We start from the raw sequence: 23,007 nt of genomic DNA, 5'->3' as shown, positions 1-23,007 counted from the left end.
ACAGCCAAACATTTAGAAGAAATACCAGTATATAAAATATATAAATATATTTAAATAAATCAGAATGAATGAGAATGTTAACAAAATACTTGGCTCATCTCTATATTTAACAGTACATAGATTTCTTCCCCCCTAACTAATTTATCTCATTACTTTATTTTGTTTACACAATCACCACCATTGCCTTCTGTATCTCCCCTCCCCAAGGCATAGAAATATGAGGTTGGCAGTCAATAGAGTTCAGTCTGCCAATCTATAAACCTCTGAAAGACTCTGTATCACAATCAGAGTTACACAGCCATCTTAGGCATGCCTGCTCAGAAGTAAGTCACAGTTAAAAGGGACTTACTCCCAGGTAGCAGAGGACAGATCTGTCTATTTCAGTTTCTCACTTTCCAATCTTAAATTCAGTTGGTTACATTTTCCGCATCACATTTGTGATTTTTTTTAAAAATAAGGTCCTCGTGAAAATTTGGCTGCATTTTTGCATGCATTTCTCCCAATGTACACATTTTGCAAGCAATTTCCCCTAATATAATTCATTTTGTATAAGTAAAAATACATATTTTTCTGCACACAACCCTAATACATGCATTTTTCTATACATTGCTTGGCTGAAGAACTGCATTGCAAAACTTGGAGACATGTGAATTTCAGTTTGTATATTGTTTTGGGAAGTGCATATTAGGAAGATTTGCTTTTAAATATAAACCAAACCAAATTTCTCCCCCATCCCTTCTCCCTGATAAGTGTGTTTATGATTGCAGCCTAAGGTCTCAGCCTAGGAACCTGATTTCAGTCCCAGAGATCAAGAGAATACATGTAAGAACGTGCAGTGTCCCTTTGTCTCACCATTGATCTTGCTTATAGATATACTATGCATTGTCATAGGGAAAGCCCATCTTAGATATTTTATTCTTTACATGAAAGTGTGGTGTAGTGGGTAGAGTGTTGAACTGGAAGTGAAAGACCTTTGTCATTCTTATGTATATCAGGCCATCAGTGCATACGTTGCCTTATGCAAGCTGGTCAAACCCTGGATGCAGATGTCTCTGCATTACCCACCTCTTCCAACTGGAGGAATAACCTTCCAACTTGAAGGTACCTTGCAGGTGATCCAGTCAACCCCCCTGCTCAGTGCAGGATCTGCAATGTTGCCTATTCTCAAATGCCTGTCTACCCTCTGCTTAAATCCGTCCATCAAGGGGAAGCCCACCTGCTCCAGATACAGTGTCCGTTCCACTGTCAACTGTTAGAATATTTCTCACAATGTTTGCAGGAAGGGATTCTGAGGAACTGAGACAAATAGTGGTAACGAGAGAGGAAGTTCTAAGCTTAATGGACAATATAAAAACTGACAAATCACTGGGCCCAGATGGCATCCACCCGAGAGTTCTCAAAGAACTCAAATGTGAAATTGCTGATCTGCTAACTAAAATATGTAACTTGTCCCTTGGGTCCTCCTCCGTGCCTGAGGACTGGAAAGTGGCCAATGTAACGCCAATCTTCAAAAAGGGATCCAGAGGGGATCCCGGAAATTACAGGCCAGTTAGCTTAACTTCTGTCCCTGGAAAAATGGTAGAAAGTATTATTAAAGCTAGATTAACTAAGCACATAGAAGAACAAGCCTTGCTGAAGCAGAGCCAGCATGGCTTCTGCAAGGGAAAGTCCTGTCTCAGTAACCTATTAGAATTCTTTGAGAGTGTCAACAAACATATAGATAGAGGTGATCCAGTGGACATAGTGTACTTAGACTTTCAAAAAGCGTTTGACAAGGTACCTCACCAAAGGCTTCTGAGGAAGCTTAGCAGTCATGGAATAAGAGGAGAGGTCCTCTTGTGGATAAGGAATTGGTTAAGAAGCAGAAAGCAGAGAGTAGGAATAAGCGGACAGTTCTCCCAATGGAGGGCTGTAGAAAGTGGAGTCCCTCAAGGATTGGTATTGGGACCTGTACTTTTCAACTTGTTCATTAATGACCCAGAATTAGGAGTGAGCAGTGAAGTGGCCAAGTTTGCTGATGACACTAAATTGTTCAGGGTTGTTAAAACAAAAAGGGATTGCAAAGAGCTCCAAAAAGACCTCTCCAAACTGAGTGAATGGGCAGAAAAATGGCAAATGCAATTCAATATAAACAAGTGTAAAATTATGCATATTGGAGCAAAAAACCTTAATTTCACATATACGCTCATGGGGTCTGAACTGGCGGTGACCGACCAGGAGAGAGACCTCGGGGTTGTAGTGGACAGCACGATGAAAATGTCGACCCAGTGTGCGGCAGCTGTGAAAAAGGCAAATTCCATGCTAGCAATAATTAGGAAAGGTATTGAAAATAAAACAGCCGATATCATCATGCCGTTGTATAAATCTATGGTGCGGCCGCATTTGGAATACTGTGTACAGTTCTGGTCGCCTCATCTCAAAAAGGATATTATAGAGTTGGAAAAGGTTCAGAAGAGGGCAACCAGAATGATCAAGGGGATGGAGCGACTCCCTTACGAGGAAAGGTTGCAGCATTTGGGGCTTTTTAGTTTAGAGAAAAGGCGGGTCAGAGGAGACATGATAGAAGTGTATAAAATGATGCATGGCATTGAGAAAGTGGATAGAGAAAAGTTCTTCTCCCTCTCTCATAATACTAGAACTCGTGGACATTCAAAGAAGCTGAATGTTGGAAGATTCAGGACAGACAAAAGGAAGTACTTCTTTACTCAACGCATAGTTAAACTATGGAATTTGCTCCCACAAGATGCAGTAATGGCCACCAGCTTGGATGGCTTTAAAAGAAGATTAGACAAATTCATGGAGGACAGGGCTATTAATGGCTACTAGCCGTGATGGCTGTGCTGTGCCACCCTAGTCAGAGGCAGCATGCTTCTGAAAACCAGTTGCTGGAAGCCTCAGGAGGGGAGAGTGTTCTTGCACTCGGGTCCTGCTTGCGGGCTTCCCCCAAGCACCTGGTTGGCCACTGTGAGAACAGGATGCTGGACTAGATGGGCCACTGGCCTGATCCAGCAGGCTCTTCTTATGTTTTATGTTCTTATCTGAAATCCGGTTCCTTGCAATTTCCATCCATTGGTTCTAGTCTTGGCATTTGGAACAACAGAAAACGAGTCTGTTCCATCTTCTTCAAGAGAGCCCTTCCGATAGAAGACTTCTCCAGGCTAAGCAATCATTCCACATAGGACTTGGTTTCCAGAACCCTCACTATCCTGGTTGCCCATCTCTGGACATGAGATATCAGTATTCTTACCCTTCTGGCTCCAAATATTCCTTTGCTAACATTGAAGTGAAGAACTCACTGTAAGGAATTTTACAGAGACGTTAGATCAGAGCTGGACAACCTCCTGCCTGCAGGCTTAATTAGGCCCAGCAAGAGTCCTAATTTGGTGCCTGAGGCTGTTTTTCCCATGGCATACTCACTTGCCCTACATCTGACATCATGTCTGGGGCATGTAGGCTCCACCCATCAGTTGATTATTGGTGCTTTAAAAGTCTTGTGCCTTTGCAAGCAACAACAATTGGCTAATCATTGGCACTTGCAAAGCTTTATTCCTTTGCCCGCCCAGTTAGATTTCAAACTGCAAGGGCAAAGGAAAATGCTTAACCCAATGCCCCACCCACCTGTTAAAGGGCTAACTGGCATTGGGGGAGGTCTGGAGCTGGCCTACTGGCTAGATCCACTTTCTTGCCCCCACCCCTTTATAAATACAGCATTTATGAGCATAGTAACCTTTAAATGTTAGAATTCCTTCAATACCGTTCCAAAGAGGGTAGACTCCACAGAGACAATCCTGCAAAAAGGGCCACCCAGCCAGTATAAAAAAAAAACCTGAGCAAACCTTTAGCCACTATATAAACCTGCTTCTTTCCTCTCAAAACTGGATATGGCTCCTCTTACTGATGCTGGGGAACCCCCGCAGCTTGGGACTGCAAAGAAATTCACAGTAACTCTGCTCAATGAGCTTCAGGCCACTTCCATTCTATGGATATCCGCCTTGTGCTGCTGACTGAAGAGATTGCCCCCTGCAATCTAACTTGGGTTCCCATCCCTTTTATACAATGATCATGAGCTAGCTACTCTCTCTGCAGCCTGACATAATTTATGGGGTTCATATTAAGATAACATTGGGAAATGTCTCTAAGCATGCTGCCTTCAGTCCTTCTAAAGGGGGCAAGATGCAAATGTGAGGAAGACTACAATCCTATGTATACTTTCCTTAAAGCAGGGGTGGAGAACCCTAGGCCTAGGAGTCAAATGCAGCCCTCCAGACCCTGTCTACCTGGCCTTTGGGACTCTCACAAGAATATGACAATTCTCCTTAGGCCACACCCTTCAGCAGTCCTACTTCATACACTCAAGTGCTTTTTCGGAAAAGAGAGGTGGAGAAGCACTGGAACCAGCAGAACAGTCTGTGTTTCTAAATTTGGTCCTGGCTGGTAAATCAGCCAAAGCATTAGTTGATTAATTTATGGATTAAACCAATGAAAACAGTTGCAGCCATTACTTTTAGCCTTCATCCTGTGTGAGGTGGTGAACATAGTCTGGTTGGCCCAGAAACAGTGGTATGAAGAACGCTGTTCTGTTCTCTTTTGTTAGGATGATGTATATTCCTGGGGATTAGGGTTGCCAGGTTCATGGCCTGAGACTGATCCTGTATCTTTAGGAGAAGAGAAAGTCAGCCAAATGCAGGTGTTCTTGCAACACTGTAATGAGAAAAACCACAAGGTGGAATTCTCCCTTCCCCCTGCACAACTTTTAAAGATACAGAAGACCTCTTGGTTGCCAGGTATCTTTAAAAGTTGTGCAGGGGAAGGGACAATTCCACCTTGTGGTTTTTCTTATTACAATGTTGCAAGAACACCTGCACTTGGCTGACTTTCTCTTCTCCTAAAGATACAGGATCAGTCTCAGGCCATGAACCTGGCAACCCTACTGGGGACGGTAATACTTTTGGTGCTTGGAGTCTTTACTTACTTATAATTCACTTTGGAAGTTGTGGGAGAAGAGAGGAAATTTCCTCCAATTGTTTGCTTTGTCAGGGTATCTCTGGAGTCAGTTAGCTTGTTGCTTAGCAAAGGTTCCCATTGTTACATAGCTATTTATTTTCAAATTAGGCCCCTCCTCTGTGATAGGCAGTGGGTAATATTCCCATGTTGTGAGCCTTTTCAAAGACATTGAAAACATTTAAACTTCTAACATTATTTCATCTTTAATAGACTCTTAATTAGGTTTTAATAGCTTACTGGAAACACAAAACCCTTGTTGGTTTACAATGGTATATATTCATGAGTTCTGACAAGGGAGCGAATATTAAAAGGAAGGAAAAATGTGAGTCTCTTATGAAATATATGGCACATGCCCGGCATCTAGGAATATTAGCTGTAAAGATCGTAGAACTATCCATCTTGAAAGAGCAGGATAATTTTTTGAAACCAGAAAGACGATCAAATGACTTCCAAAGTCATATTCAGACAGTATGTCTGTGATTGCCTGTTTCCTTTCACCATGAAGGAGCCATGCTACTCTCAACTAAAGATAGAACAATCAGGGAGTGCCAAAGCTCTTTGCAACTAAACTCTCATATTTGAAGGAAGTACTTGGTAAGAGCTGAGTAATGTATGAATATCCTTGGTGGTGGTAACATTCACCTGCTGAGGCTGCTGTGCTGACTGTGCTCTCTCCTTGGCAGAAATTGCCTAGGTGTAATTTTCCATGCTCTGATAACCTCCTGAGACTATTGCAATGTGTTGTACCCGGGACTGTCTTTGAAGACTGCTCAGAAATTGCAGTCAGTGCACAATATGATCATGAGGCTACTCCTTGGGACTGATGGTGTCCATAAAGCTCCAAGGACTAAATCCTACCGTGTGGCAAGGTGAAACAGGCAGCAGAATTTAGGGCAGGAGGGAACAGGAATTGATGTGTGTGAATGGTGCAACAACGTTTCTTAAAGAAGGGGGGGCATGGAAACTTTTTCAGCCCAAGGGCTGCATTTCCTCATGGGTGCCCATCTTAGGGCTGCATGCCAGTGATGGATGGGATCAGAGGCAAAAGTGGGCAAAGTAACAGAAGTCGTGACTCTTACCTTTGTACATAGGTTACATTCCAGCCATGCAAATCACAGGTTTCTACACCCACATATCTCTCCATCCAGGCAAACAAGAGGCATTATCAAAATAAAAGGACACATTTCCAGTTAAGGGAAAAGCACTAGAGGAGGGAGTGGAGCAGAACTGTTGAGGGGCATAGCTGGGAGGGAGGGGTGGGCTGGGGACGGCCATAACCTGGAGGCCAGGTAGAGAGGCCTGGGAGGCTACACTTGATGGCCATTTTAAAGTACCTAGTGGTGTGAATGAGTTCCATTTGATGCCCTGCTTCAGGCAGCAAAATATTTTGGGCTGGCACTTACAGCTCTGCTAGCTCCCCATCCATCCATGAACGCAATTCAAAGTGCTGTGGCTTACCTTTAAAGCTTGATATTGCCTGAAAGTACTTCTACTCTCACCTTGGCCTACCAGCCCACTCCAGTCATCAATGGAGGCCCTCCTCTTGGTGCCTGTCATCTGAGTAAGGAAGGTAGTGACAGGAGGATGTTGGATTCAGGATGGGAAACAACTGCCCACCTTTATCCACCAAGAATAGGAGTTTGTGTTGTTGCTCAAAACTTTTGTAGATAGATTGTAGATAAATTAACAAAGCAATCATTTAAAACCCACTCTTAGGTCCTTTTGATGCCACACAAAGAGCTTTTAAATTTTCCCTAGTGTTTAAGCCCCTGTTAGGGCCAGTTCTAAAGGGTGGCCTGGTGGGGCACTGGCCCGAGGGCCTCGGGAGCTACAGAGGCCCCTGAGGGACCCCTCTGCTCCCCTTCCACGATCTGTGGCAGGAGCCGTGGATCGCAGAACAGGAGGAGCTTCCGAGCCGCCTGCCATCCCCCCGCTTCACCCACCTTTCTTTCTGCTGTTTTTTGCAGTGCGCGCAGGGCTGCCATGAATCAAGATGGTGGTCGAGGTTTCCGTAAGGGGCTGAAGCCTCTGCTGCCATCTTGGTTGATGGCAGCAATGTGCGCGTTTGCGTGCCATCAACCAATATGGTGGCAGAAGCTTCAGCCCCTTACGGAAACCTCGTCTGCCATCTTGATTGATGGCAACCCTGCGTGTGCAGTGCATGCAGCCGCAAAAAACAGCAGAGAAAGGTAGGTGAAGCGGGGGGATAGCGGGGGATGGCTGGCAGCTCGGAAGCTCCTGTCCTGCGATCCATGGCTGCTGCCGCGGATCGCTGAAGGGGAGCGGAGGGGTCCGGGGCAGGCTGGTGCCCAAGGGCTCCGGCATGCCTGGCGCTGGCCCTGGGGGCCCCTGTGATATGTATACGCAGTCGAAAACACACATATGCAACAATCACACAAGACACTCTACTTACAGATTTTGTGCTCTTTCCCTTGTAACACCTTATCCCCTGCTGCAATTGGCCTGGAGTTGAATTGCCATTTATAAGCAATGCAGGGCTGGAGAGAAAAGCCTTGGCAGGCCTTGTGCCTTTTGTGTTGACAGTCCTTGTCAAGTTACAGCACAACCAGAGTCTCTCATTTTTCTTCTCCATTCACAAAGCATTGGCCTTGGGCCCTGTTGAGGAGATGTAGGCCTTGTGTTAATGTTCCCAATTTAAATAACTCCTGCAGTAAAGACAACCTATCTGCATTGCTTAAAGGTTAGCTCTCTCATCAACGTAAGTCAATATGCCCTTCTTTTTAAATTAATTACTATTAATTAATTACTGTCTCAAACAGTTTATTGGCATTGATTTGTCCCTGCATTAAAGTGTTTTCTGTTCCCTTTTCGTTCTTTTTAATTTTTATTTTAACTTCCATTATAGGCTGGGTCACAGAACAATATTTATTTTATGATGAGGCTCCTTATTGCTGCTTTCCCCTTACAAGTAACTTTTGTTAGTATTTTTTTTTCAGGTCGGGGGAAAAAATAGACCAAAACATTCCTTTTGAAATGGTTATCTAGGTGAGTCTTTTGTGTTTGCTGTTTAGCTTAAACAAGCCCTTTTCCCAAGTTTTAACCTTTGAATAGATTTCAAACTTTGGGATTAGACAGCCAATTCTTGGTGGTCTTGTACTCAGCCCAACAAGTATGTGCATAATCTGGGGACATTCCTTTATCCACTGTTGCCATATGAGGCCCAGGTGCCTTCAGTGATCTGGGGTGCCTTTGCCCAGCAGTGGCTGGTTTGTTTGCCAGCTATTTAAGGGTGCTTTCAGACATGGGGATTATTGCATTAATTTAATGGATTAAAATGGTAGCACTTCTGCCCCAATTTCTAAAATTCCTTTCACACTGCAGTACCTGCTGCACTAAAGAACAGTAGCTTTTTCAGCCGATATACCCCCATTTCTCACAAATGACTTTCACATGGCTACAGTGAACAACATCTTGTTTTACTCCCTCACTTGTTATACACATTAAGTTGTATAGACACAGGGGAGTGTGTGCAAAATGCTGCTGCTACCTGTGCCTATGCTGGAACGCTGGTACAATTTCTGTCAGGCAAAAAAAAAAAGTGCACCTAAAGGATGGGAAGGCACTGCATGCTGGGATACCTGTCACGTGAGTGACTGCAGCTAGAGAAAAACTGTGATTTTCCGGGTTCCTAAGATTGCAAATGGACTATTTCTGGTACCATATATCATGAAAATTTACAATAAATTTGCACTATATTCCACTAGAATTCCAGAACTAGCTTGTATCTCATGTGAAAGATCAAATATAATGTGCCAGTTACCAGGATCAAATAAGGAACAGATTTGAGGCTTTAAATGTAGTTGAGAGAGAACCAGAAGATTGAAGTTAGAGACATTATCAGGAAAGAATGAAAAAGGACAATACCTCTAGTTAAAAAGAGAGAAAGACCTCAATGGATGACTGATGAAATGCTTAAAATGGTTAAAGAAAGAAGGAAAGCAAAAGCAAAAGGAGATAGAAACACAGTAAGAACCCTAAATGCAATAATACAGAGACTAGTACGTAGGGACAAAGAGAACTATTACAATAGTTATTGTATAGAAATAGAAGAGGAGAAGAAAAATGGTAGAACAAGAACCCTATTCCAAAAGATTAGAGAAATGAAAGGGAAATTTAAACCATGACTAGGGATGTTGAATAATCAACAGGGGAACACACTGACCGACCGAGATGAAATGAAAGGATGATGGCAGCAATACACTGAAGAACTCTATAAAAGAGATGCCAGGATGACAGATTCATTCACGGAGGAACCATATGATGAAGAACCAGAAATTTTAGAATGTGAGGTGAAAGCTGCTCTTAAAATACTTGGAAGAAACAAATCACCAGGAACAGATGGCATACCAGTACAGTTGGTACAAGTTACTTTTAAGCATCTGATTGTCCTAATAACCAACCTGTACTCTGGAGAAGAGGCCACTGTAAGGACAGAATATGGAGAAACCTATTGGTTCCCAATTGGAAGGGGTGTGAGAAGGGTGAATTTTATCACCCTATTTGTTTAATCTATATGCAGAACATATCATACAGAAAGCAGTAGTGGACCAAGACGAAGGAGGTGTGAAAACTGGAGGAAGAAATATCAATAATTTAAGATATGCAGACGATACCATACTACCAGCAGAAACCACTAATGATTTGAAACAAATGCTGTTGAAAGTTAAAGAGGAAAGGACTAGAGCTGAACATCAAGGACTAAAGTAATGACAACAGAAGATTTATGTAATTTTAAAATTGACAATGAGGACATTGAACTTGTCAAGGATTATCAATACCTAGGCACAGTCATTAACCAAAATGGAGAGAATAGTCAAGAAATCAGAAGAAGGCCAGGACTGGGAAGGGCAGCTGTGAGAGAACTAGAAAAGGTCCTCAAATGCAAAGACGTATCACTGAACACTAAAGTCAGGATCTTTCAGACTATGGTTTTCCTGATCTCTATGGATGTGAAAGTTGGACAGTGAAAAAAGCAGACAAGAGAAAAATCAACTCATTTGAAATGTACTGTTGGAGGAGAGCTTTGCAGATACCATGGACCACAAAAAAGACAAATAATTGGGTGTTGGAACAATTAAGCCAGAACTATAATTAGAAGCTAATATGATGAAACTGAGGTTATTGTACTTTGGACACATAATGAGAAGACACGATTCACTAGAAAAGACAATAATGCTGGGGAAAACAGAAGGGAGTAGAAAAAGAGGAAGGCCAAACAAGAGATGGATTGATTCCATAAAGAAAGCCAAAGACCTGAACTTACAAGATCTGAACAGGGTGGTTTATAACAGACACTACTGGAGGTCGCTGATTCATAGGGTCACCATAAGTTGTAATCGACTTGAAGGCATATAACAACAACAACAAGCTCAGTACTGATGACATGGACTAGCATTGGCTCTCCAGGATTCCAGGCAATAGTCTTTTCCAGAAATTGAATATTGGACCTTTGCATGGAAAGCATATGCCCTACCACTCAGCTATAACCCTTCCCCTGTTTAAAAAAGTATTTTTTAAAATTTAAAATAGAACGGACCAAGAAATGTCAGAAGAAAATCACCCTGTGCTTTATAGATTACAGCAAAGCCTTTGATTGTGGATCATGAAAACACTGTGAAATGCTTTAAAAGAAATAGGGGTGCCACAGCATCTGATTGTCTTGATGCGCAACCTATACTCTGGACAAGAGGCAGCTGTAAGGACAGAATATGGAGAAACCGATTGGTTTCCCATCGGAAAGGATGTGAGACAGGGGTGCATTTTATCACCCTATTTATTTAACCTATATGCAGAACATATCACATGGAAATCGGGATTGGACCAAGATGGTGTGAAAATTGGAGGGAGAAATATCAGTAATTTAAGATATGCAGATGACACCATACTACTAGCAGAAACCAGGAATGATTTGAAACAAATGCTGATAAAGAGGAAAGCACAAAAGCAGGACTACAGCTGAATGTCAAGAAGACTAAAGTAATGACAACAGAAGATTTATGTAACTTTAAAGTTGTCAGTGAGGACACAGGACTGTACGAGGTACGAGGACTGTACCTTGGCACAGTCATTCACCAAAATGGAGACAATAGTCAAGAAATCAGAAGAAGGGTAGAAAAATCAACTCATTTGAAATGTGGTTTTGGAGGGTAGGATGCTATTGGAGGTCGCTGATTCATAGGGACGCCATAAGTTGTAATCGACTTGAAGGCACATAACAACAACAACCAGGTAAGAAATCGTCAGAATAACGGAATAAAGTGCAGTGTGAAAGCAGCCTAGCATAGCTTGGCCACAGTGACCTATGCTCTGATAACTTCTCTGTTGGATTACCGTAAAGCACTCTACATGTAATTGCCCTTGAAGAAGCTACAATTAGTGGTGAATGTGACTGCTAGAATGTTACCTGGTGTAGCTTGCTGGAATCTTGATTCTGAAGTTTACCCTGGCTGTCTATATGCTTCCAGATGGAGTTTATGGTGTATGTGTTGACCTATGAAGGAATACCTCTGCCTGTATCAGCCTGCCCATGCTCTTAGATGTGGAAGGGAGGTTCTTCTGCTTCCACCACTAGGAGAAGTGCATTATGTGGTCATAAAGGACAGGGCCTTCTTTGCCTGGCCTATAGAATGCCCGCTCCTAGGGGCACAACTGTCATTGATGCATCCTTTGTTTCAGTGCCAGGTAAAAACTCGCCTGTTTGCCTAAGCTGTTTTTGGATATTAGGAATTTTGCAACTGTTGTATGTGAGGAACCCGGCTGGTTTCCTGTGAGTTTTTAAAAGCTATGCTAAACTGGTTATACTGTAGTGTTGTTTTATTGTATTGTAACCAGCCTGGGATCATATGATGAAGGATGAACTAGAAATTCTCTTGTAAATAAAAATAAATAAAATTGTAGATTTAAATCCGAGCTAAGTTTTTAGTAAACGTTAGTGCTAAAGAGATTTATTTCATCTACTGTCTGAATGGTGTTGGTTTTCATAGTCAATTTAGTGGGACAAATCACATAAGAACATTGCTGTTAAATAATTAAACAGCAAGAAAATTCAAGTAGTAATATACTTTTATGTTAAGGAAGATAAAAAGATACATTATTGGAAGAATTGCTTTGCACTCTATTTTGGTCTTGCATTTGTTTGTTAATATTGTTACAGATCTCTTTTTTACTCAGTTCTTCACAGACTTGGTTGCTGGTGTAACATATCTGGACTGTTTAGCATGTTAGTTCTAACTTGTATACTCCCAGGTTCTATGTGGTTATATATCAATGATGATTCTCCTCAAACCCTTCTGAAATAAACAGGAAGTTAGTCCGCTCAGGGCACTGAAGATGTTACAACTGAATACTTTTTGGAAAAGATGTCAGTAACTCTACCTCACTTTCCAGGGCACAAGCATGACTCTCAATCCCTGCCTGGCTCTGGGATGGGGCTGCAGCTGAGCAGCAAGGTAAACCAACAACTCCTGTCAGCCTCAGCCAGCATTGCCAATGGTCAGGAGAGATGGGAATTGTGGTCCAACAACATCTGGAGGCACACTGGTTGGGAAAGGCTGAACTAGATAATTAGGGGATGGGGTGGTATGATGAAGGAGGATGAGGATACAGAAGCCGTAAACAGTTCTGTTCACTTGATAAAACCCTGTCATGCCTAGCCCTGACCTAGTACCAGACATGGAGTCCCCAGATGACAGACAAAACACCTCACAGGTCAAGAACCTTGAGCAGCAGCAGGCAGGATCCCCTGGAACCAATGTGGAGGATCCCCTTGTGCTGCCCTCCTGGGGCAGGGACCCTACTGAAGTACTCTTAGAGCTGTTGGAGGAGGAGATGGAGCCCCTGCCTTAATCTTTGAGAATGCTGGTGCCAAAAGGTCCAGGTCTGGGCTGAAGAGCAATGACATAGCACAGACCCAGAGTCTTCTCACAGCTCATGAATAAGAAATCTCTGAAGTGCCTTCACTACCAGAAGCTGAGATTGGGGTGTGGTCTAGGAGGCCAGAGTATATAAGGCCTCCCTCTTGAGCCTTCCAGTTGCTGGAAATAACACAGGTCTCTGGTTCCTGCCTTGCACCTTATCTGAACACCCTGTGAGATTGACCTTGGGCTTTTGCTGATCTTGCTTCCGGATTGTGTTTTTGATTTAGAGTGATTCTTTGTGCTTGGCATTGGTTTGTTTGGACTGTGCTGCACCTGCAGCCCTGCCCTTTTTGGTGAGTATTTTGCTTAAGAAGCTTGCTCCTCCTCGTACTGGGACCCTAGCCCCTGAGGGCACCCACTGGTGCGTGAACAAACATCTCAGGTTTCTCAGTCTGGCTTATCTGTATGTCGGATATCTTTGTGTGGAGCCATCCGATCAGAACCTCCTGCAGGCTGGCTCACCTCTTTCTCATTGGTCCCTGTTCTCAAGCTGTTTGGGAGGATTGTCTGTGTGTTCATTCATCACTCTCCTTTGCTGCTGTTAATCCTGTTGTATGCAGTTGTGCTTTGGTGTTTTGTTTGAGGTCCTCCCTGTCTACTGAGCTGAAAGAGGAGGACACAAGGCCCTGGACTTCTGCTCCAGCTGTAAATACTCCTTCCTTATTGAAAGAGTTTATACTAAGTTCATGCTGAATCATGTGAGCAAATAATTCACAAACCCATAAAAAGTGAAGAGTGTGAGTATGTAACCTTTTTGTTTCCCATAGAAAAACATCAGGGGAAGCTCATCTCCCTCAAGCCATCCTTACCGGTTTCCTAGGCTATCTCTTTGCGTTTAGGAACCATAACTATAGTTTGTGTGTTAGCTTTTCAAGCAAGGCAATTGGCCAGACTTGTCGATACCAAGTGCGCAGGGTGGCCCCTTGCAGGTTCTTTTACATTCTGGCAATTGTCGCCTTTGCTGCAGTGAATATGTGAAATATTAAATTGGGATAGTGTGCTGTTTAGGAGCCTTTGCTGAGGTCAAGATTTATTTTTGGAGATGTATTAGTTTTTCTGTTATTTTGGTAATATTTTTATTGTTAGGTTTTATTATGAATTATGTGGGGATTGTTTAATTTTATTGTATGTTTATTTAGATGTTTTCATTAGTTTATTGTTTATGATTATTTTGTTATTTGTTGTAAATATTAGAGTAAGAACACATTATGCTGTAAGCCGCCTTGAGCATGGTTTAACTATGGAAAGGTGGGCATACAAAAAATTATAATGATAAAACTTTTTTTTATAAATTCCTTGTTCTGGCCTGCATATCATTTTTGTTGCCACTTGGTGTGATTTATTTATGTAAAGTGCGTGGGTTCTTATGCACAGCGTCAAGATCTTATTTGCAGATATGAGCTACTGGAGTTTGGTATATATAGCAGCGAGTGCAGAAATGAATAGTCTGGTAAAGACTGGTGGTTTTAAGAAAAAAGAAACGTAAGGTTTATTACTCCTGGGAAATAAAGCTATTCTGAGTACAGATATATATATATATATATATATATATATATATATATATATATATATGGCCATTAAGGAGTCATGAGGTTAATACTCACACACCTACTAACTAAGAAGAAAGAGGAAGTAAAGCCTGAAAAAATCCCAATCTATATATCAACAAGTTGTTACTAAAGAAGGAATCAGCAAGGGAAGAATAGATTACCTTTCTATCTATTGCCCCCACTGGTTCAGGTTACTTGTTACAAGTGTTGGTGCTTTACTCCCAACACATGTGATATTGCACAATTAAAATTACACAAATTATATTCAGAATATTCTTAGTCACTAATAAGCAGAGAGATTTCTGGGATCCTGGCCCAAAAGCCCGTAAAAGAAGAAACAAAACTATTACTCCAAAAGAAATAATTTCATCCAGTATACAACTACATACTCGCTTGACACCCTCCTGTCCCTCCTCCCTAATCTGTTATGTTTCTGCTTGTCTTCCTTTACTGCTTTTATTTTCAGTGTGATTTTAGTATTGTTTTATCGTTTTAAATGCTGTTCTGCATTGGTTTGAATAAGTGTGCAAAACCAAATGTAATTGTTATGTCCATTGTGCACTATACTTGTAAAATGTTAAAGGAGTTTAAATGAGAAAAAAAGTCAAAACCAAAAAGAACCATTGTTCTGATCCAGCAAATCAATTATTTTGTTCATATATACTTTCTTACAAGATCAGTGTTATTTTTGTGTGCATTTTAGGTGGCAATCCTGCATATACTTGCCAGGGACTAAGTCCACTTAATTGAGTGGTACTTACTTCCGAGTTCACTTCCATAGGATTTTGGTGGTTGCATGGCTCAAATACTCTGAGGCAGAAGGAAAGGACAATAGTTCATATGCAGACAGACTGCTGTGCAGAACAGAGCAGAGTAACATAGATTTGCCATGGACTAAAGAAATAAAAGTACTTTTTTATTGTCTAGCTAGTGTCTTGCGGAGAACTTAAGATGGCCGCGGCGGTGAGAGGAGCATGTCTTTATTTCCCCTTCAACAAATTAGCAAAAAAGTTTGTTTAACAGAAGCCAACAGACACTTTAATCTTCTCCCAATTAGTTTGAAGTTCTTCAAGGTCACAGTTAAAGCTTGGTATTCTAACCTCTTCTGTCCTCATACAACTGCAACTACAACTTCGCGATTTACTGAGCGGGATTCTGATAGCCTCTGAGTGGGAGGTAAGGTGCTTCCTCCAAATGTTTATGTCTCTTGAGCCTTGAATCTTGAACCAACATAAATTTAACTCAAGCCTCGTTCAAGATAAGAAAGTGATTCACTACGTTTGTTGATGTTTAAACTTCCCTCCTCTCGTCATCAAAACTTTGGAGCCTCCTTTTTAAGAAGCTGTGCTTGCCATTTGTTAGTTGTTTTCTCTGCCTTAAAGCCGCCTCTCCTATAAAATGGTTCACATGAGGAAAATGTGTAAAGAGCAGGGAATCCTGCTAGAAGGGGAAACAGGAACGCCTTCTAGCGATGTGAAACAACTAAAAATTACTCATTTTTTCCCCTCAAACACGGACAGGGGAAAATGCAATATATTATCCCTCTTGGGTGCTGGATCAAGGACTGATGGCAACGCCCACCCCTCTGGCCTGTTTCATACCGCTGACTCCAACACCTCTACCAATGTGATTCTGGACTGGTCCATAGACACGAAAGATACGCTTGGAACATTGGGCTTGCCTCCTTTTTCTACACAAAACCTGGATCTGGAATTGGAGCAGGCCGAAAATCTATTAAATCACCACTCTGAAGCCATAGTTACCACCGGGATTAGTCATGAGGCTTCGAGCTTTCCTTGTCTGACAGATCCATCTTCGCCTCAGTATTTATCAGTCACCTCTCCGGGAAATGTATGCAAACATCAAGTTTATAACCCTGTTGATCTTCAAGGGATGAAATCTCATTTGGTGAAAACTTCAAGAGAGATTGTTTGCATCAAAAACTTCATCAGGGAGGCTAACAGATTACTTACGACCCTTACTGAGGAATTCAAAAAATTAAACACGCATCATAGGACGGGCGACTTTGCAGGTATTCAACATGCAGCCCAGCCATGCAAATGTAGACTTAAACACAAAGTGGTCTTAAATGTGAAAAAATCTAAAAACATCTAAAAGTATAAGCCACTGAAGGCTGGGAAAATGAACTTCAGTAACCTTTTAAAAATCCTGGAGGCGCTGCCAAAACCCAGGAGCCCTCATAGGGAAAGCTCACGGATTCCGGAACATCATTATTCGCACCTCAAACCCCTACCCGAGACAACTCTTTTAACATCGCGAACGCCAACTCCAACCTGTGGGAGTCCATCCTGCACACAGCGTCCTGAATGGCGGGCCTGTCCAGAGCGGAAATTGAAAGATTTACACCCTCCCTGTCCTCCAACCAAAGAGAAGCGATGGAATTTACAATACAGCCAAAACAAAATAGCATTGTTAAATTACCCTGGGATCAATTTTAGAGACTCTCCCGCCATGCGGAAATCACACGTTTTTAAATTTTTACAGTCATTGGATCTGGTGCAGATAAAGGCCTCGGACATTATCAAAGTGGAACATCTATACAGCACTTCCATAAATACAACGGTTCTGCTCACTTTTAGAAGCTCGGAGGCAGCAAGCCACCTGCGTGCTAACAGGCAAATACTGCACACGCATGGAATATCTATCCAAAGACACTATCAAAATATAGTGGACCCGTATCCTTTGTTTCCAAGCCCGAATCTATTACACTCAACATCAAGTGTTCCCATTGTCGATTCTGGGACAAAAACTTTGGACAAGGGAACAACTCGCTCGACTACCAAGTCCTCAAGAAAGACTAGTACATCTGGCACGGTCTTTTTTAACCAGGGCCCTACCATCACTGGAGAAGCGAGTTTAGCTTCCAACTTACGCCTAGTCAGTATGACACCCGGCCCGAACCAAGAGCCCAGACTTAACATCGTAAATAAGGAAGAACCGTCCAGCTTCTTCTGCGAAGAAGAGGAGGATCTCCTCACAAATTTTTTCAGACTTTCTGTGCACGCCCAACAGGATATTATCACCTGATTGCAGAACCTTTCAAATTGTTTGCAGGCTAGGATGACCTTAGCTGAACCCCCTACTCACGTGAGGTTGGAAACGCAAATCCCTGCAGATGTGGGGCGCTCTCCCCAACTAGCCCACGACACACAGATCATGGCACCTGCGGCGGACTCATCCCCCCTTCATCAGTCCTATGCTGATAATCCGTGTTTCCTCCCCTCTTCGATTAGTGACCACCCTCGTAGGGAATTTCTGAATACTTATTCTTTCCCTTCTTGGACTGATGTAAGATTTTTGGAAAATGCAGAACTGGGGTCTCCGTCTAAATGTCGAGCAGTGGATCCGCTACCCTCTCTGAACCGCCCCCTTTCTAACATCTGCAGGCCGGCATACATCTGTGAGGCAATAATCCATCTTGGGGAAATACAAAACCTGTCCCCCGCCCTGGATGCAGCGCTGGATATTTCCCCTCCTTGACTGTCTTTGCCTCGATCTACCATGGCTCAGACTCCCATCAAGAAAAATGGCTGCTCCTGCTTTCCCTGCGCCCGCACCTCCATCTTATGCGGAGACGACCGGAATTAACACCTCTGCCCCATACCCATATCCATATCCATATCCTGTCCCACGCTATGGGGTTGGGCTAACTATGAAAGATGGGCAGGCCCCTCTGTACCCCACGCAGCCCTACACCACGCAGCCCAGAGCCTTGGCAGGACCTTCCCCAGTTGCTGTTCAGGCGGTTTATGTCCAGCAACCGTTGGTCTTCCATGACCGTCCCGTGCAGATGTGCTGTGCGTCATGCAACAAAATGATTTTTGCCTCTGAAGATGTGTTTTCTACAAGACTCAGCCTTTGGGAAAATGTATACCATTTCCTGGCCAATCTGTCTTCAAACTGTATGCCTCTGAATGCATCCTGAAACAATGCTGGTATAAGTCAGTTCCACCCATGTGAAGGGATGGCGGCCCTTAAAGCATTGTTATACTTTAGTGCTGTCCTAAAATAATAATAATAATAATTTATTTTTATTTTATTTTTATTTTATTTTTTTGCATCATATGATTCATATCCAAGATTTTACAGCCTTTTAATGTTTTGTAAATGGTTTTAGCCATGTTTATCTGTTGATGTTTTATAATTGCTGCATTTTGCGATGGCCTATGGCTAAAAGCAATAATAAATTACCTTCCCTACCTTCCCTAGTGTCTTGCCTAAAGAAGAATTAAGGCAGGCAATTATATCTTATGTAGTTGCAGACAATTCATAACTAGATCCAGGTTTTTGGATTTAAAAATTGATTCTCCTTTCTGTTTCCCTGGCAGGGACTCAGCTTGTACACAGAACAGAAAACCCATGGACATTGACTCAGTATAGCTCGGCTAGCTGAAGACAATGTCCTGTAGCCTTGGGTCCACCTCCATAGAAAATGTTTTTCTGTACAAAACCCAGAATGAAGAGGCAAGACACTTCTCACTAGCTTAACTAGATCAGTACTGGTTCCCAAACTCCCCCCCCCCACAGACCACTTGAAAATTGCTGCTGGCCTTGGCGGGCCATTGAATTATTTTTCTGCCTGTATTAGGAATTGTAATGTGCTATGCTAGATGCTGTATGATTTTTTTATTATAGTTTTATTGCTTTAATTTTTTACATTCCATAGAATTCAAACTGTAATACAATAAAATACAACAGAAGAAATAAAAGAAACAACACAAATACAATTAAAAATCAATATGAATATTTAATGGTGACGTGCTGCACACCATCTGAACAAAGCTCCTGGACCACTGTGGTCTACAGACCACAGTTTGGGAACCCCTGAACTAGATCAACAACTTCATTAAATTTTAATATAATAATATAAGGGCTTTTTCAGGGGTGACTCCTTGCATGTGGAACTCCCTCCCTACTGAGGTGCGTCTGGCCTTGTTTCTCTATGGTTTTAGGCAGCTAGTTAAGAAGCATCTTTTTCTGCAAGTGTTTGGAGGAGGAGACCTAATTGCTGCTACTATCTCTAGCTATTTTTAGCAATTTGTTGTGTTTTTAAGGATTGTTCATTTTATATTAAAATCTATTTGCCTGATGCGAACAGCCCTGTGGCTTGTGCAAAGGGTGGTGTATACATTACCTAAATAAATAGCCAAACAAGGTGATCTGCAGTAATTCAAAACTGTGCAGGCTCACTGTCTTAAGTGTGAACTTACTTGCCACCACCCTGTCCATTGCATGATCGGTGGGGGGGTGCGCTTGCTATCCCACCCATTCCATCATGTTCATGGTGGCTTGGCTCTGCCAGCCTACATATGTTGGGGGCTGAATGTTTGAGATGAGGAGCTGGCTGTACTCATGGAAGCTTCCTGCACTATTTGGAACCTTGTGCAATCAGGGTTATAAACTGCCTGTATGGATAGATCTGGCTTCCCGCTGTGGAGCTGGCAAGGGCACCCTCACTCCCCCGTCCCCATCATCCAATGGGAAATGCCTGGGGTGGGGGAAAGGTCTTGATAGAGTTTGTGTGTCCAGGAACTATCCTAAAAGTTCTCTCTCTCTCTATATATAAGACTTTTATGAACAATCACCTGAATAGGGATGGGGGAGAAATTTGATTCAGTTTGCATTTAAAGGCATACCTCCTATATTCACATTTTCCAAAATAATATGTAAACAGAAACATGGTCATCCTTTGAAATTTGCGTTTCTCTGAATTTTGCAGTGCAGTTCTTCAGCCATGTAATGCATACAAAAATGCTAGGGTATTGGGGTAAAGTGTACCTAAATTTGCACATAGTGGAGAAAAGAACATATGAAAATGCATTATATTAGGGAAAAAGGCTTTGCTAATATATATATATATTAGGAGAAATTCACACTAAAATTCTGGTGAATTTTCATGACTTTAAAAAATAAATACATTGATGTGGAAATATGGAGATCCGAATTTAAGATTGGAAAAATGTGAAACTGAAATAAACCAATTTGTCCATTCCTTCACCTGACTTTTCCACAGTGCAGTGCTCTTTGACTTCTTTCCTCCCCCAGTACCTCACACTGCAAAATGTAACCCTCAAAATACTACCACTTTTCAAACACTCCCCTCCTTGAGAAGCCTCTTGAGGATTTATTCTGCTGCTTAGAAGTTCTTCAGCGATTTTCATCTCTTTTTTAAGGAGTGCCAATACCCATAATAATCACACTAAGGGACAGTTTGTACAGGATCACACAATATTGTTTTTGAAGAAAAGAGCAGGAAGCTTATGATGAGTCCAAATCCTAGTGAGATAAATTAGGCAGGGTTGTTGTCTGTCTTTAGTAAAATGTCAACAACGTTCTGTTTTTAAAACTCTTGCCAATTTTATATAAACCTTCCACTGCATTTCATGCGTTTAGCATTTGTTGTTACATCATTTGAGCATCAAAGTGTTTTTATTGCACATTTCTGATACTACTGAAAATGCATCTGTATGTTACCTGCTTGTGAGGATATCAGATTAAGGGGGGAAAACCCACTCTTTTAATTATCCAGCAAGGCCACTAGCATCTACCTCTTAGTAGTTTAAAATGACTGCTTTGTTCATTTATCTACAGTCTATCTACAAAAGTTTTGAGCAACTAAAACTCCTATTCTTGATAAAGGCGGACAGTTTCCTATTCTTATGCAACATCCTTTTAAATAATATTTGAAGGCTATTTCTGCTTTAGATAATAGATTAATATAATCTTATCTACCATATTTATATTCTTCTTTTCTATCCAAACAAGCTCAAAGCAGATTACAATTTTATCTCCTTGGATACCTCCAGGATAGAATGCTTTTTCTTTAAGGTTTAACATGTATAGAGATGTTCTTCCTGAGAGCGACAAATGTTTAACCTTAAGTACTTTGAAATCTAGTCTTGGGAATATTCAGATGAAAATCTTAATGGTGCTGAAGATCCTCTTAGAAGGGTGTTGAAAGAAGCTGTATGGACACTTGTCTCCTGGAACCTTCATGGTTCCATTTAGTATTCCATCTATGCATTGCAGGGCTAAGCAGAATAAATTCTTGTCTTCCAAATTACTTTTTTTTCAGGTAGAAGTCTGTTTTTGTTGCTATGTTTAATTAAATGCAGTGACCGCAACTGGTGACTTTAAAAGCCTTAGTAGTGTAGCTCAGGATAATAGCAAGCAAACGGAAGAATCCAAGATGGTCATACAGATAGAAAAGAGAGTAACCCAACAGAGAAAAGATTTTTCCTAACAAGCTTCACTAAGCACAAAGCAAATCTTAGGGCTGAGTTACACAGAGTACATGCAAAATGCTTAGCAGTATTAGGGGGCTATTGTGAATAATCTGTAAATGGAAATAAACATATGTATTTAATTAGGAGCATACAGATGATGCTAGAAGGCTAGCATAAAAGAAAGCTAATTGGAATGTTTATGCTGATCAGTGCTTCTTTGGGCCAGAATGTATGTAATTTGTTGCTCTAAGATGCTCATTCAACTCTGGTGGTTTATTTCGGAGCTAATGTCAATTGTTGATATTCTGGCAACTCTCCAGGTTTATGGGTCAGTCTTGTGAGTCAACTTTAGCAACAGCTGCAAAGAGACACCACTGCAAACTCAGCACTTCCAGGCTGTGATACGAGGGCTGCTCCAGAGGCAGAGATACCTGCAAGTGGTTCATTGGTTGGCTACTTAAAACTTCCCACATCTGACTACCAGGAAGCAAGGGAGAGCTTGCTTTCTAATCTCCCCTCCTCCACCTCCTGAGAAGCAATATTCCCTGGAGGGCACCTGGCAAAAAGAGCTTTTCAGAAAGCCAATTTAAATTATGTGACCAGATGAAAGAGCAAGAAACACAGAATTCTAATGTGAATTTAAGGTGGCAGAATGTGCTACATTTGGCTAGCATACGTATGAAAAATTTCCCACATCTGACAATTTGCCTTTATCCTATATTTTTACCATTATCTTGTTGTGAAGATGGAAATGAACGTAGCTGGGAGCAGTGGCTTGGGGTGTGTGTGAGCATTTGCAGGAGAGAATTGGAGAGCACAGGACTGGTTAAGCATTCCACTTCTTGCCCACCAATTCTCCTGTAAAAACATCCCCCCTGCATTTTGTACTGTCAGGACTGGGCTGGCTGGCAATAGTCTGACATGAGTTAGCAAACTAGGGACTATGGAACCACCAGGCAGTAGTATAAGTAAGTTAGGACCGTAGGATAACCCAGGAGGGCAAGGCTAAAAACAAAACCAGAACTAGGCAAAGCCAGGAGGCAACATGGGGCAAGCCAAAAGCCAGGACCAAATAATAACCAAGAATGCAGGAACATGCTGTTGCTCAGAGAGATCTTGTTGCTCAAGCATCTTGGAATAAAGAGGGCTTGCATCTGGAATAAGAAGCCCGGCCCCCTTATGCTCCCTCCTCTCCAGGAACATCCAATGTCCTGAAGGTACTTTACCTGCTACTTGTAGTTCAGTGGTTCACCAGATGGGAGAACTGCA

This window comes from Rhineura floridana, chromosome 7 (genome assembly GCF_030035675.1).
Source record: "Rhineura floridana isolate rRhiFlo1 chromosome 7, rRhiFlo1.hap2, whole genome shotgun sequence".
Lineage (NCBI taxonomy): Eukaryota > Metazoa > Chordata > Lepidosauria > Squamata > Rhineuridae > Rhineura > Rhineura floridana.
The sequence above is the reverse complement of the archived record's forward strand: the minus strand, read 5'-3'. Positions refer to the sequence as shown.